General features: G+C 48.2%; 1 long non-coding RNA gene across 2 annotated transcripts; it reads left to right on the plus strand.

The window, feature by feature from the left end:
- Positions 1–87: 87 nt before the first annotated feature.
- On the plus strand, positions 88–14,502 carry LOC142006652 (uncharacterized). 2 transcript variants are annotated; one of them, XR_012643708.1, is made up of 3 exons: positions 88–176; positions 8,370–8,508; positions 14,453–14,502. It is a non-coding gene; the product is annotated as an uncharacterized LOC142006652 (long non-coding RNA). The 2 variants fall into 2 exon arrangements; XR_012643702.1 differs by lacking the exon at positions 14,453–14,502 and adding an exon at positions 11,866–12,052.
- The last annotated feature ends 1,239 nt before the right edge of the window (positions 14,503–15,741 follow it).

Genomic DNA, 15,741 nt, shown 5'->3' on the forward strand with positions numbered 1-15,741 from the left:
GGCCGCGTGAGGGAGCGCTCGAGCCGTGGGCGGAGCTACCAGCCCTGCGCGTATTTCGCGCCAGCGTCGGCCGTAGCGCGCGCACGGGTCGTCTGGTGCCGTGCGGGGGGACAGGGGGTGCTGCGCGGTGGTTGGCAGGGACGCTGCGCAGGCCCGGGCTCGGCTGGCTTGTAGAGGTGCGCGAATAGCAAGCGGTCCTGGGGCACGTCAGACACCAGTTTCTTAGGTCGCCCGCTGCCCTTGGCAAAGCCCGTGTCCACAAGTAAAAAGCGAGGAGGGCAGACAGAACCCAGGGAGGGGAGAGGGCAACAGGGGTCACCTGTAATTATTCATCATCGTTGTCAACAACCGTGGGCTCAGCGCCTGCTGGTGTCTCTCGCCTCCCTGCTTCCTTCCATCTTTCCCTGTCCGGTGCGGAGTGGCTTATCTCCTGTGGACTAGCTCTGCACCAATCTACTATATCATCTGCCCATTCTCTGGGGTCTGCCTCTCCTATTTGAACTGTCCATCGGGCTGAATACCATGGTCTTGATTTTTTGTTCATCATTCATTGTGCAAATATGCCTGAAAGCTGTTATTTCTGCTGTGTAACCTTCTGCAGAAGAGAACAGCAAGAAGTCTTATAAATAAAAAAAGTAAATAAATAATTGGAGCTACACATCACCTAGAGCTGGAAGGAAGACTGCGAGGTCATCTAGTCCAGTCCCCCGCCCTCTTGGCAGGACCAAGCACCCTGCCTGACATCTGTTTGCCCTAATCCCTAAATGGGCTCCTGAAGGATTGAATTTACAAGCCTGGGTTTAGCAGGCTAATGCTCAAACCACTGAGCTATCTCTCCCCCCATTCATTGCATCTGGTGAAGCGGGCCTTTGCCCATGAACGCTTATTCTCCAAAATATCTGTTAGTCTATAAGGTGCCACAGGACTTTTTGTTGTTCTCAAAGATACAGACTAACACAGCTGCCTCTCTGATACTTCCGCAGAAAGTTCTCTTTCAAATATATCTTCGTATATAATTCCTTGTTGGTGACCTTCTGCATCCATCCTATTCTCAGGATCTTTCTATAACAACTGTTGAGCACCAATATCCTTCTCTTTGAATTTTTCATTATCATCCATGTCTCACATCCATACAACACACTGCTGAATGCATGTTTTCAAGATGCTCAGCTTTGTTTCTAAGCTAATTGTTTTGCTTCTCCAGATCTTGTCCATTGCATTCAAACTTGCTCTTGCCTTCGCTATTCTAGTCAGTATTTCCATCTCACAGTCTAGAACATATGTGGCTCCCCAGACATGTGAACTTCTCTACGTTCTGTAGTTCAATCCCACCTACAGTGCTCTTCCTTCCTATTTCCTTATCTCCAAATACCATTGTTTTGTTTTACCAGCGTTCATAATCAGTCTGCACCTTTTCCCTTCCTTATTTAGCACCTGCACCATTTTTGCTAGCTTCCCCTCATCTTCCTCAATGGTAACTATATCATCCACGAACCTCAAGTTGTTAATTCTTTTCCCGTGCAAAGATATCCCTTCTACCTCTTCCTTGATCTTGTCCATCGCTCTCTCTAGATGTGTGATGGAGATACTCAGCGATATTGGATCTCCTTGTCTCGTACCTCTACTCGTTATAAACCAGTTTCCCATCTCTCTGCACATTCTCACCACTGCCTCTGCACGGTCACTGATATCCTTCAACAACCGTATCAGTCTGCTATCCACTCCGTATGACTTCAACACCGCCCAAGTCACTTTCTGATCTGTACTGTCTAATGCCTTCTGAAAAATCGATGAAGCAAGTGTAGATGTTCTTGCTCTTTTGTCGAGCTTTCTCCACTATCAATCTTAGTGCCATTATCTGCTGTATGGTACTTTTATCTTTCCTGAGCCCTGCTTGCTCATCCACTAGATATTCTACCTGCAATCTTAGTATCTCCATCAATTTCAGCAGCAGCAGCTTGCCTAGATGACTCATTAGGGCTATTGTTCTGTAGTTATTGCATTCTGATATACTTCCTTTTTTGGATATTGTCACTAGTACAGATCTTGTTCATTCCTTAGGTGCCTTCTCTTCTTTCCATGCTATATTACGTAGTCGGGGTATTTCCTGAATCATACTTTCTCTGCTGTATTTGATCATCTCTTCTGTGATATTATCATTTCCAGGGCTTTTGTTGTTCTTTGGTCGTTTCACTGCTCTGACTACTTTCTCCTTCAAAATATTGGTCTCGGTCTTGATGCTTAGTGCAGATATCTCTTTCAGTTTTTTGATCAGTCTATCTGAGACACTTTGGTCCAACTGTGCTTTGTATAGATTGGTGCAGCATTTCGTCCATTGGTGCACAATCTTGTCCTTGTTCATGAGCACCTCTTTGTTCTCGTCTTTGATCACCATCTGCTTTGGCTGCCACTGCCTATTCATCTTATACACCTCCCTGGTCTTACATTCACTGTAATACCTCTCTATATCTTCACACTGTTCCTTTAACCATTTTGCCTTATCCTTTCTGGCCACTTTCCTTACCTCATTGTATTTCACCCTATATTGCTGTTCCACCCTTTCAGAAACATCCCTTCTGATCCTCAACGCTCTCTTCTCTTGGACCAACTTCAGTGTCTCCTGCATAATCCACTTCTTACTAATCTTCTCTTCTTCCAGAACAGTCTGCTTAATTGCCTCTCTTATTGCCATGGCTATCCCTTTGACTCTCTAATCTTGGTCTTTCTCTGTGGCCGCATTCCGAATCTTTTCTTCAAGCGCTGCTCTGTATGCATTCCCTATTTCTTCCTCACCTAGCCTCGCCACACCTCTCCTCTTCTTAAACTGTGTCTTACACTTTCTCTTGAGTTTTACCAGATGTTCGTGATCACTACACTGTGGTCCAAGTCTATAACCGCTCCTTGGAAAGTTCGACACTGCTGTACTGATGTTACCCATCTTCTTCTTGTCAAAATCATATCTATCATGTTCTTGAACTTCTTGTAATTCGATCGCCATGTCCGTTTCCTACAGTCCTTTTGTTGGAATCTCATGTTGCAGATCACCATTCCATGCCCCGTAGCAAACTCTGGTAGTTTCTTGCCTCATTTGTTTCTTTCTCCATATCCAAACCTTCCCATGACTCTCTCCCAACCTTCATTATCTGCTCCGAACTTCGCGTTCCAATCTCCTCCAATGATCAACACATCTCTCTTTGGTATCTCTTCCAGCGTCTTTGTCAAGTCCTTTTAAAATAGATCAATCTCTTCCTCCGTATTGTCTGATGTGGGTGCATAGATCTGAATGACTGAGATGTTGAACGGTTTTGCTTTGAATCTCACTACCATCATTGATACTGACTCACGTGTTGTCCGGATAAACAAGGTCCGCGACACAAGTCAAGTGATCATGGTTGGGTCAATAAGTTGGCTACCGAAAGAAGATTACAACTAACACACATGCTATCAAATGGAACATGGAATGTCCAAACACTGCGGGCAATTGGAAAATTAGAGCTGCTTTGGAAGGAGATGGAGAGCTACCGATGCGATAGACTTGGACTGGCGGAGATGCATTGGATGGCATTGGGAGAGATGTGCGGTTGTGAAGTCATTTGGTCAGGGAATGAAACGAAGCGTGAGGCAGGAATTGCTTTTTTTCTTAGCAAAAGATGTAGACAAACATTATTAAGATACAAGCCTGTCATTGACAATACAAGTTAATGAAGCAAATTAAGTTGGATTTGTTGGATGTAACTAGCAAAGGTGGGGAAATTCCCCTTGTAATGCATAAGCCAGCTAAGATCTCCATTCAGGCCCAAGTTAAGGTTGTCAGACTTGGAAATGAATTCCCATTCACCTGTCTCCCTTTGTAATTTTGTGGGAAAATCCTTCTGTAGAAGAATGACTACTTTTAAATAATGTACAATACTGAGTCAAATGTCAAATTTCCAAAAAAGAGGGGGAAGGTGTTAAAAAAATGGTAAGCTAAAGAAACTGTTTCTCTTCACGCTTCATGTAAATTAAGATGTTAAAAGTAACGTTTTTCTTCTGCATAGTAAGGTTTCAAAGCTCTAGGAAGTCAATGTTCGGTTGTAAACTGTTGAAAAAACAACCATAACATTTTGTTCAGAATTATAGGTGTTTTTAGAATTAGGAACAACTACCAATCCTTAGGTGGTTGTAACTGTGAGGTTCTGCTACTCTCCGAATCGTGGTGAGTGGGCTTGGGTGTTCCAAAGGACCTGAGAGCGATGCCATAGGGAGTCTTGTACTCCCAGCAGGGTCACCCATGGCAGCAAGATCAAGGGGGAGGGTCCAGACAAAGAACGATCCTAGAAGTCCTCAATAGCGCAACAGGTGGAGGATAGCAAGGGTAATGCCACAATGGCTGTGAAGGTGGATGAAGCCTGCAGTGGACAGGAGACTCCCAGTTGTCATGGATTCCACGCCATTGGAGCTGAGCTTCCTATCTGTCAAGAACTGTGTGGTGGCTGCAGTGCAACAGTCCCCCAACGTTAAAAAAAGTCACACATCAGTGTCTTCCTCTGTGTACTACTCTCCTAAACTTAAGCCCTACAGTAACTGGTGAATGGGGATGGGAGCAAGATTGTGAAGCTTTTAGTCATGAACCAGCATGTAGGCAGTGGATGTACGTATTAGTTGTTCCATTTCGAGGACTGAGGTGGTAGAACTGTCCGGCCTATGCCTCCACAACTGAGCAGCCCTATTTAGGATTCACTTTGCTCGCCCCACATGGAAGGATGCTAGAAAAGGTGCCCTAAACATAGTGCACCTCAACCCTGCTGACTGGATAACCACGTCCAGTGGGTTCATCTCCATACGGTCAAAATCGGACAGTAAACGCTGGAACATAAAATATTCGAATTCTAATGGACAACCCAGAGAGTGAGCGATCTGAAAGATGCATGGCAGTTATTGCCCACGAGCTGTGACTTATTCAACATCGATGTAGCTGCCCTGGCAGAAACATGTAGGCCAGAAGAAGGACAGCTAAGAGGGGTAGGCAGAGGGGACACATTTTTCTGGAAGGGAACCTCAAAGGAAGAAAATTAATCCTTGGAGTAGGATTTGCCATCAAAAACAAACTGACCAAGATCCTATCTGAAGTCCCTGTCAGCATGAATGAGCGTCTCATGACTTTGCACCTGAAGCCTGCCAAAAACCAACAGGTAACTTTCATGAGTGCTTATGCACCAACTCTGGAAGCTGAAGATCCTGTGAAGGAGAAGTTCTACACCCAACTGGACACAGCCACAAAATTTCAGAGATCAACTGATCATCAGTCTTTTCAAGAAGGGCGACAAGTCATCCTGTGGAAACTATCGTGGCATCTCTCTCTGGACAACAGCAGGGAAAATCTTAGCTCAAGGCCTTGCAAACTTACTCCTGCCACTCTCAGAAGAAATTCTCTCAGAAGCCCAGTGTGGCTTGTGACCATTCCGAGGAACAGCGGACATGATCTTCACCGCCCGGCAACTGTAAGAAAAATGTTGCGAACGCAACTAAGACTTACATATGAGTTTCATTGACCTGACAAAACCATTCAGCTCAGTCACTCATAGTGCCTTGTGGACCATCCTCTCAAAGATTGGCTGCCCCAGAAAAATTCATTAGCATCTTAAAGCTGCTTCATGACAACATGACTGCCACAGTATTGAGCAACAACGGATCACAAAGCGACCCCTTTGAGGTCAAAACAGGAGTCAAGCAAGGGTGTGTCATTGCCCCATCACTGTTGTGCATCTTCATCACCATGACCCTTCACCCTTCACTGCTGGAAAATGTGGAGCGCTTTGTATATCTTGGAAGTCATCTTTCCTCTGAAGTCGACATCAATGTGGAAACCCAGCATTGTCTGAGCCATGCAAGCTCTGCTTTCACCCATATGAGACAAAGCATCTTCAAGAACTGGGACATCTGTCCCAAGACAAAGCTCCTCTATACCATGCAGTGGTTGTTCCAGTGCTTCTGTGTGCATGTGAAACCTGGATAACATCCAAGCATCATTTAAAGGCACTTGAACAATACCATCAATGCTGCCTCAGGAGAATGGTAAATATCTCTTGGGAGGAGACGAAGAAAGCATCAAAAACTAGTCCATGCCCCTCCAACAGCTACCAACACCTGCCTCTTCTGTGATAAGATCTGCGGCTCCAAATTGGGCTGATCAGCTATCAATGGACTCACAAGTAGGAGGGTGACATGAAGACATCCTACTCATCTAGTGATGACCAAGGAGGAAGAAGTAACTCTGAGGTTCTGGTATCAGAGAGGTAGCCGTGTTAGTCTGTAGCTTTTAGAACAACAAGAAGTCTTGTGGCACCTTATAGACTGGCAGATGTTTTGGAGCATAAGCTTTCGTGGGCAAAGACCCGCTTCATCAGATGCATGAGTGCGGGGGTGGTTTCAGAGGGGTATTTAAAGAGTGGGGTCCCAGTAAGAGGGAGGGCCAGAGCTGACAAGGTCTATTCAGCAAGTGGAAACCTTGCTGAATAGACCTTGTCAGCTCTGGGCCTCCCTCTTACTGGGACCCCACTCTTTAAATACCCCTCTGAAACCACCCCCGCACTCATGCATCTGATGAAGCGGGTCTTTGCCCACGAAAGCTTATGCTCCAAAATATATCAGTCTATAAAGTGCCACAAGACTTCTTCTTGTTCTCTGAGGTTCTAATGTACAAACAATTGAATACATCTGACAAATGTATCCAGCAGAGGGCAGTGGTGCACATAACACAAGAAAAAAAAAACAATTCTCATATGACAGTGCTAGCATCTTGGACAAGATCTGAAATATCCCAGGGACTTGTTTTACTGATTATAGGCTTCTAATCAGTATGGACTCATTTTGTCCTTCTAAAACTTTCTAGCAGCTCATATTACTCTGGTAGCTGAATAGAAATCTTGTGTATGTTCTTTAGGCCAGTGAATCCATTTTTATATTGCAAGGTGTCATGTTCATCTTTGGTATTATATAAACAACAGTAAATGAGATAGGTGATTCTCAAATGTTAGAAGCCATTCCTTCGTTGTAGTGGGATTTCTGTGTACCATTTTAAGATCCTGATTCTGCTAAAACTTATGCATTTGCTTAACTTTGTTACTGTGAATAGTCTCATTTAAATAAGTGGAATTACAGTAGTAAAATTAAGCACCTACATAAATGATTGCAGAATCAGGGTCTAAAAAGGACACATATCATTTACTTACTAAGTATTTGCTTCTTCTAAACTATTCAGAAAAAAATACAAATATATTTCATTGTATTTGTAACAGTTTTAAGTAAATTTGCTGTGTCTTATAAAACCTTAAGAAGGGTGACAATATTTTTCTGTGCTGAATATGGGACACCTGGTAAAATTACTCATATTCAAGCAAGCTCCAGAACTACGCAGTACAAATGTTCAAATTAACATCCGATTGACTGATTCCCCCTTAAAAAGAAACACTGTGTAGCTGGAGTCTTTTTATTTACCTACTTATCTTTAAGGTTTGCATGGGAAGTAGTGACACACACACTCCCATACACCTCCCTACTTGATGCTCTCCACCTTGCATGCCTGGCTGGGCCCCTGGGACAGACACTCCTCTCCTGGTATCTGGTGCCATGTCTTCTCAACACAACGTGGCAGGGTAGGCAGGGTCACAGGACCCTCTGTCCAGATTTCTCTCACAGTTTGCACCAGAATGTGACAAACATCAGTCTTTCCACACTGTGTGAGAGGGAAAGGGATGGGAGTGTCTTCCAGTAAAATGGGGTGGGGTGGTGGTAGGGGAGATCTGTCCACCCTTTTCCAGGAGAGAGGGATAGTTCAGTGGTTTGAGCCTTGGCCTACTAAACCCAGGGCTGTGAATTCAATCCTTGAGGAGGCCATTTAGGGGTCTGGGGCAAATAGATTAAAAATAAAAATTCTCAGGGAAGGTGCTTGGTCCTGCCAAAAGGGCAGGGGACTGGACTCAACAATTTCCCAAGGTCCCTTCCAGCTCTAAGAGATGTATGTATCTTTTCCCTGCCACCTCTATTCCCCTATAGCTAGAAGCAGCTTGTCCCTTCCTGCCTGCACAATGTAGAAAGGCAGCTAACATCTCCAGACTGCTGCTGGTAACTGACATAAGCCAGCTGTCTCCTGTCCCCTGGCTATAGTAAGGGCCACAAGGGTTAAACCAGGGGTGTCCAAAACATGGCCTGCAGAGCCTTTTAATCTGGTCTGCTGAGCTCGGAGAGGTGCTCTGTTTAAAAAGCGGCTGGACAGCTCCAAGCCACATGTGGCTCTTTAAAGAGCCATTTGCAGCTCCTGCTTTTGCTGCCTGACACCTCCTCTGTCTGCCTGACTGTTACACCAATTAAATTGAATCCTATTCTTTCAGTGTGACAGAACGCTAGGAGCTGCCCCTGCCACAATGTTCATGGGCAGAGCTGGAGGCTGTGGTGAGCCATGCAGCTGCGGTGAAGAGGAAAGAGCCTGGTGAAGGAGCAGCGGGTGGCGGCAGCATGCGGAGCTCCCAGGTAAGTTCATTCTGGCTTTGGGGAGGCAGTTTGGGGCTGTGGAGGGGGGGTTAAGCCTGGGGGCAGATGGGGGGCGGTTTGGGGATAAGGGGGGGTTTAAGGCTGGGGCGGTTTGAGGCTGCAGGGGCGTTTAAGGCCGGGGGTGGTTTGAGGCTGCAGGGGGGGTTTAAGGCTGGTGGAAGTGGGGGAGTGTGGTTTGGCACTGCGAGGAATTTAAGCCTGTACAGGGGGTTTGGTTTGGGGATATTGTGTGTTTGGCCCCAGACCATGTAAAAAAAATTGCCGTGTGGTCCCTGATGAAAAAAGATAGGACAGCCCTGGGTTGAGCCCTCAGTGTGCATTTTGCACCAGGGCCCAGGGAACCTGACTGCAGGGACTTCTGCCAGCTTGGCTAGAGAGGTGGCACGCTCTCTTCCTGTGCACTGGAGTCATTTTGGCTCCACCCCAGAACCTAAAGGAGCCCACAAAATCCACTAGCCATGGGCCCTCGGAGCAGTTAATTGGCTCTGGGTATAAGCCTTATCCTCTGTACTTTCCCTCTGGCCCCTGCTCCTACAGGGCTGGAGCCTGAGGGGAAAGTCTTTATCTTCCTGCTTCTCAGTTGAGGTCCGTGTCTTTGAGTGGTCTCTTTTTCTCTCCTTTGGTGGCCAATGGGGGAGTGGGGAGCTAGTTTTATTTTGTTTTGTTTTTCACTGGTGTGTGGCCCCTGACTGATTTTTATGTGGGTCAGTGGCCCCCAACCCCTAAGTCTTCTCTTCTGTAAACTAAACAAGCCCAAATCCCTCAGCCTATCCTCTTAGGTCTTGTGCTCCAGACCCTTAATCATTTGTGTTGACCTCCGCTGAACCTGCTCCAGCAAATCCACATCCTTTTTATACTGGTGGGGGGCCCAAAACTGGACACAATACTGCAGATGTGGCCTCACCAGTGCCGAATAAAGAGGAATAACTACTACAAATACTCATTGGATCTGCTGTATGAGAGACAGCCCCCCAGGATCCGGGATGTCCTCCACAAGATATGGGAGGAGTCAGGCCCAGGAACTCCTAGCACAACGTGATACAATGCTGTTCTTTCAGAGGGAAAGCTAGGAGCCCCTGTAGGCTTTTCAGTGGCAGAATGTGCTGCAATCTCAGAACAAGGCACAGTCTGACAACAGTGGGCCCAAATGTGGAAATTGAAATCCAGGCAAAGGGTTTGTTGTTCCTTCCAACCTTGAAGTCAAATCTGCTGGCCAAATGGCAAGGATCATTCATGGCTATAAATAGGGCAAGGGCACTTGATGATGAAATCCACCCCCCAGTGAAAAGAAAAGGGACAGAGGTGATACCACATGAGCCTACTGAAGACTTGAAAAGTCCAAGAGGGCTTCCTCATGGCTTTTTCATGAGAACCTGAGCTCAGGCTGCCAGCGTTCTTAATCCATGATGCTGGGAAGAAAAGAAACAGCAAATACAAGCAATCCAAGACCTCCCCTTGGTCTTCATAGCAGTCCCAGATCATTCCAATGGAGACTTATATCCAGTGCAGACCACTCTGGGGGAAAAAGGTCTCTGAAAATCTGACTAGGCCCTGTCCAATTCACAGCTGTGAAAAATGTGTCACAGACTATGAAGTCTGCCCTGCACTGTGAAATCTGATCTCCCTGTGCTGGTAGGTGCCTGGGGCACCCAGCAGCTATTCTGGTCACGCTAGGAAGGGACAGGAATTGCCCTTCCCCTACATTGTCACTCTTGGTGGGGAGATCACAGCCACCTTGAGAGGCACTGCAGAAATGAGGGTGGAATCTATTCTAGCCCTGCCCTGAAGGCTGCACAGAAGTGAAGGTGGCATTCTTGGGACACCCTTCCCCACAACTTTGCAAACTCCACCTCTGATCCTATTTTGGGTCAGGATCCTTGTAGTTAGAACACCATGAAATTTCAGATGTCAACCTGTGAAGCCATGAAACTGACCAGTTTGGAAAACCTGGCCATGAACCTGACCAGAATGCATTGTGAATTAAGTAGGGTCCTGTCTATGACCTGTTCAGTGGAAGTCGTGGAAAATGGTCTGCCAGAAAGTTCTGGCCAGGTTCAGTCTCAGGGTCATTGATGAATTCCCAAGTTCAGCCTTTCTCCAGCTGGACCTCCCATCCTAAAAGTGAGTTACAAGGCTAGTGTAGAGGAGTCATGAGTGGGGTCACTAGCCATTCAGGTTTTCCCAGCTATGATCTCTGTTTTGGTTCTCAAGTCATCCTCTGGGTAGATTTTGGAAATATGAAAAAATGTCTGTGATTTTTCCTGGCCTTTCAAGCTGGTTGGCTTGAGAGTATGTGTCTACTGTCTGGGCCCCGGGTTCAGATGCCAGTGCTGCTGACAGCAGCATTAGAAAAGGGCTGTTTAAACTGCTGCACTGGGAGCCTTCTGCAGACATCCCTGTCTTCCTCGTTGCACGAAGAAGAACGGATGTTTCAGCAAAGGGGGTTTCCTGGACATTGGGCCCCATGTGGATGGGCCAAATGTTGGGAAAGCCTCTCCCAACACTGCTGTTGCCAAGAGATACACAAATTGTGAATCGTATTTGCATATCTTTTGCTGACAGTTCTCGGCACTCTAGACCCAGCCAAGGAAAGGTGTCATGTTATGGTATTGCCACTGTTCCTTCTGCACTGCTGCTGGTGGTGGGGCAGCCTTCTGAGCTGGATGAATGGAGAGCAGTGGCTGCTGGCCAGCCGCCCAGCTCTTACAGTAGCGTCACTGCTAGCAGCAGCACAGAAGGAAGGGTGGCCTGGTATGGTATTGTCACTCTGACGTCTGTGCCACCTCAGGCAGTCTGAGCTGGGTGTCCTGAGTGTAGCCACTACTCTTTGATTGCCCTGCTCAGAAGTCAGTGCTGCTACCAATAGCAGTGCAGAAGGAAGTGCAGCACAGTGTGGTATTGCAATGCTTTCCTCTGCACCATAGCCCATGGCAGCACTGTCTTCCAAACCTGGTAGCCAGAAAGCAGGTGCCACTATCCAGGTGACTACCTCAGAAGGCAGTGTCCCTGCGTGATGCTATTGGATCTTTCCCATAAGTATAAAACCATTTCTTTGATCACTGTACTAGGGTTTGCAACACAGTTTGTGCCAGATGGGCCAGTTGAGGGGTCTAATGAAAGCTGGTTATGCCCTAAATCTGTTTATGCTATTTCTATGCCTGTATCATACGTGTATGTAAAGTTATAGATATTGGCTTTATACCTGCATTGGAAATGTTTTAGTGCTGAGGTTCACGATAGAAGGCGTGGTCACCTCCCCAGTCAGGTGACATGGGCTGAACAAAGGGACAGAGGCCCAGACATCAAATACACATCTCAGGACTTTGTGACTTGTAGTCTGGGATGCAGCCATTGGCAGAATGCCACAACGGGCCACCTGGTCAAGTGTTCTTCCATTGCCTACCTGAAGAAGAAAGGGTTCCACCTCCCTCCACAAGGAAGTCTATAAGGATGCCCCGGCAGTGACCATTTTGTCTTCAGTCTTCATGAACTAAGCCTATGTGAATTGCAGGGGGTCGGGGGAGAGCCCTCATGGGATGTATTTTCAGAGACCCTCAAGAGAAGCAGCTGATAACATCACTGTATCCTGTATCAATAGATGTAATTGATGTATGTAATATATCACTTAAACAATTTTTGTCTCACACCCTATTCTTTCTTTCTTTATTAAAAAAACCCTTTAGATTTTAGATTCTAAAGGAATGGCACCACGTGATGTTTTGGGTAAGATCTAAGTATAGAAGGGATCTGGATGCATTGGAGCAGGTCCAGCAGAGGGCAACACAAATGAATAGGGAGCTGGAGCACATGACCTATGAGGAGAGGCTGAGGGACTTGGGCTTATTTAGTTTGCAGAAGATAAGAGTTAGGGACGATTTGATGGCAGCCTTCAACTTCCTGAAGTGGGGCTCTAAAGAGGATGGAGAGTGGCTGTTCTCAGTAATGATGGATGGCAAAACAAGGGGCAATGGTCTGAACTTGCATAGGGAGAGGTGTAGTTGGATATTAAGAAAAACTACTTTACCAGGAGGGTGGTGAAGCACTGGAATGCTTTGCCTAGAGAGGTGGTGAAATCTCTGCCCCTAGAGATTGTTAAATTCTGGCTTGACAAAGTCCTGGCTGGGATTATCTAGTTGGGGTTGATCCTGCACCATTCAGGGGGCTGGACTAGATGACGTTCTAAGGTCCCTTCTAGCCCTAGGATTCTGTGATTCTAAGTATGTATTGACCTGGGAACGTGGCTAGACCCTTTGAGGCCCAGAAGAATCTGTTGGGATTTGGTGAAATAGGTTTTCGTAACCTATCGCCTGAGTAAGCAGGACTGGCATTAGGAGCAGCTGGAGAATCTGTGGGTGTGATTGTATAGCCACTGGCTGGCCAGTGGGGCTGGCAGAGGTATTCTTGGGGCTGGCTTGGTTTGCCTCATTGAGAAGGAAATTCCAGCCTGGGCTGTAAGTGGCCTGGTAGTAGGCAATTTGCCCAGGATTGGCTCTCTCTGTTTGGCACAGAAACCGCTGTAATATTACATGCTGCCAGCAGGAGTACAAAAGGAGGGGTGGCACTGTGTGGTATTGCCTCTCTTCCTTCTGTGCCATCGCTGGCGGTAGCTCTACCTTTCAAGCTAGGCAGACGGAAATTGAGTGCTGTTGCTGGTAGTGACATAGGAGGAAGAGTGGAATGGTGCAGTATTGCCTCCCTATCTGTGCTGCTGCGGATGGCAGCCCCGAATTCCAAACTGGGAGGCTGCAGAGCAGCAGCCTCTGGCCAGGCATCCAGGTCAGAAGGCAGAACTGCCACCACCAGCAGCACATAACAAAGAGTGGCATTTTACGGTATTGCTGTCCTTCCTTCTGTGTCACTGCTGGTGGCAGCTCTGTCTTCTAATCCAGGCAACTGGAAAGGCAGAGCCACCACCAGCAGTGGGAGAGAAGGAAGGGTGGCAGGCTGTGGTGTTGCTTCCTTTTCCTGTGTGTGTCACTGCTGGCAGCAGCATTGCCTTCTAAGATGCCTGGCCAGTAATCAGTGGCAACTGGTCAGGCACCCAGCCTGGGTGGCAACCATGCCACAAGCAGCAACACAGAAGGATGGGTGGCATGGTATGTTATTGCCACCTTTCCTTCTGTACTGCTGCTAGCGGCAGCCCTACTTTGTGAGCTAGGCAGCCAGAGAGCAATGACATTTAGTCACGTGCTCAGCTCAGATGACAGCATCACTGCCAGCACCAGCACAGAAGGAAGGCTGCGGTGGTATGATATTGCCACCCTTCCAGTTGCACTGCTTCTGGTGGTGGCACTGTTTTTGGATCTGGGCGGCAGCTGAGCAGTGGCCACTGGCAGGTTACACAGATCAGAGGTCAGTGCCACCAGTAGCATCAGTGCAGCACAGAAGGAAGCTTGGAATGATATGGTATTAGCTTCCCTCTTTCTGCACTGCTGCTGGTGGTGGGTGGCCAGAGAGCCAGTGCCACTGGCCAGGTGCCTACCTCAGAAGACTGTGCCACTACCAGCAGCAGCACCACAAAAGGAAGGGTGTCTCTGAATTTTATTGCCACTCTTCCTTCTGCACCATTCTGGCAGTGGCTTCACCTCTCACGGTGGGCAGCTGAAAAGGCAGTGCCATCACCAGCAGCAGTGGAGAAGGAAGGTTGTCATTGTGCAGCATTGCCCCCTTTCTTTCTGTGTCATTACTCATGGCAGCACTGAATTTCAGACTGAAAGGCCACAGAGCAGCGGCATCTGACCAGACACCTGGCTCATCACTGCCACCGCCGGCAGCACATAGCAAAGGGTGGCAGGTGATGGTACTAGTGTTCTTCCTTCTGCACCATGTGAGCAGCTGGGCCCCTTCCTGGTTGGGTGTGGAGACCTGGAACCTCATTGAGGTTTGTGGGGAGGAGGCTAACCTCCAGGATCTCTGCACGCAGTACAGGCATGTGGCCATCTACAACCACACGTCCACCAGCCTGGCGGAAATGGGCCACCTCCTCATCCATGAGCAGCTGTGGATGAAGGTCAAAGAGCTCTGCCAGGCCTATGCCAAGTCCAGGCAATGTCAGTCCTCTGCTGGGGCAGCACCAGCCACCTGCCCCTACTACCAGGAGCTCTACTGTATCCCGTGGTGGTGGAATCGGGCCAAGAGCTGCTGGTTGTCGCTCACCCCAGGGAGAGCAACACTGAGGAGGAGAAGGAGCTCACAGACAGTGACCAGGAGGTGGAGGAGGCCAGCCAACAACGTCTGGGACCAGAGTGAGGCACCAAAGCCACCCTGTCATCATCAGACATGGGTGAGGGACCATCTGGTGAGTGCCCTCACCATCCCCCATGCAAAGAGCTGAGGAGCTGGTTGGGCACAGTTGCACATCTGGCCCTGACTGGCCACAGCGCATGCAGCAACTGGTGCACATGGGACCATGTGCTGCGCTGCTCCCAGGCACACGACCCCAGGGGTGCTGCAGGTGGTGTTATAGTTCCCAAGGCCCAGGCAGGTGAGGAGACATCTAAAATGTCCCTTCAAGGTAGCGCTCTCTGCCGCCACACAGGCCCCAGTCAGTCAGGCATTGAATATCTCCTGGAAGCGGTTGAGGGTGGTCTGGGGATAAATGGCGTCCCACACCAGGCACACCGGCATGTTCACACCCCCGACATGATGGTGCGATTTGGGACAAGTAACCCAGCGTGCAGCCACTGGGACATGCTAGAATTCTGGAACATTCAGGAATGATGCACCTTCTCCGACCACCCGACAATGATATGAGCAACTGGCCCCAGTGGTTGGTCATGGCCTGCAGGAGCATGAGAAGTATCCCTTGTGGTTTATGTAGCTGGATGCCCCTGGGTCTGGAGCACAGGTGGGGACATGTGTCCCATCAATAGCGCGCACACACACACACACACACACTCTCTCTCTCACTCTCCAGTTGTGGAAGCTTAGGGCACTGAACCCCACGATGATGGCGTCCACACCTGCCATGTGGATGACCCTGTGCAGCGGGATGCTATTTTTGGCCCTGACCACTTGTGTGTTTGGGGGGGAGGATGAAGTGGGACTCACTGGGGTGCCAAGGCATCTTCTGATTCCCCTGCAGACCCCTCCCCACCTTCATGGCCAGCAAGTCCCTGCATTCACTTGGCTGGGCTTTGTATGGGCAGGACAGAGGGAAGCCTCCAAGGTGGGGCTTGAACCCTCCCCCCATTCTCCAGGGATGCCCATCCT

This window comes from Carettochelys insculpta, chromosome 1, assembly GCF_033958435.1.
Source record: "Carettochelys insculpta isolate YL-2023 chromosome 1, ASM3395843v1, whole genome shotgun sequence".
In the NCBI taxonomy this organism is placed as follows: domain Eukaryota; kingdom Metazoa; phylum Chordata; order Testudines; family Carettochelyidae; genus Carettochelys; species Carettochelys insculpta.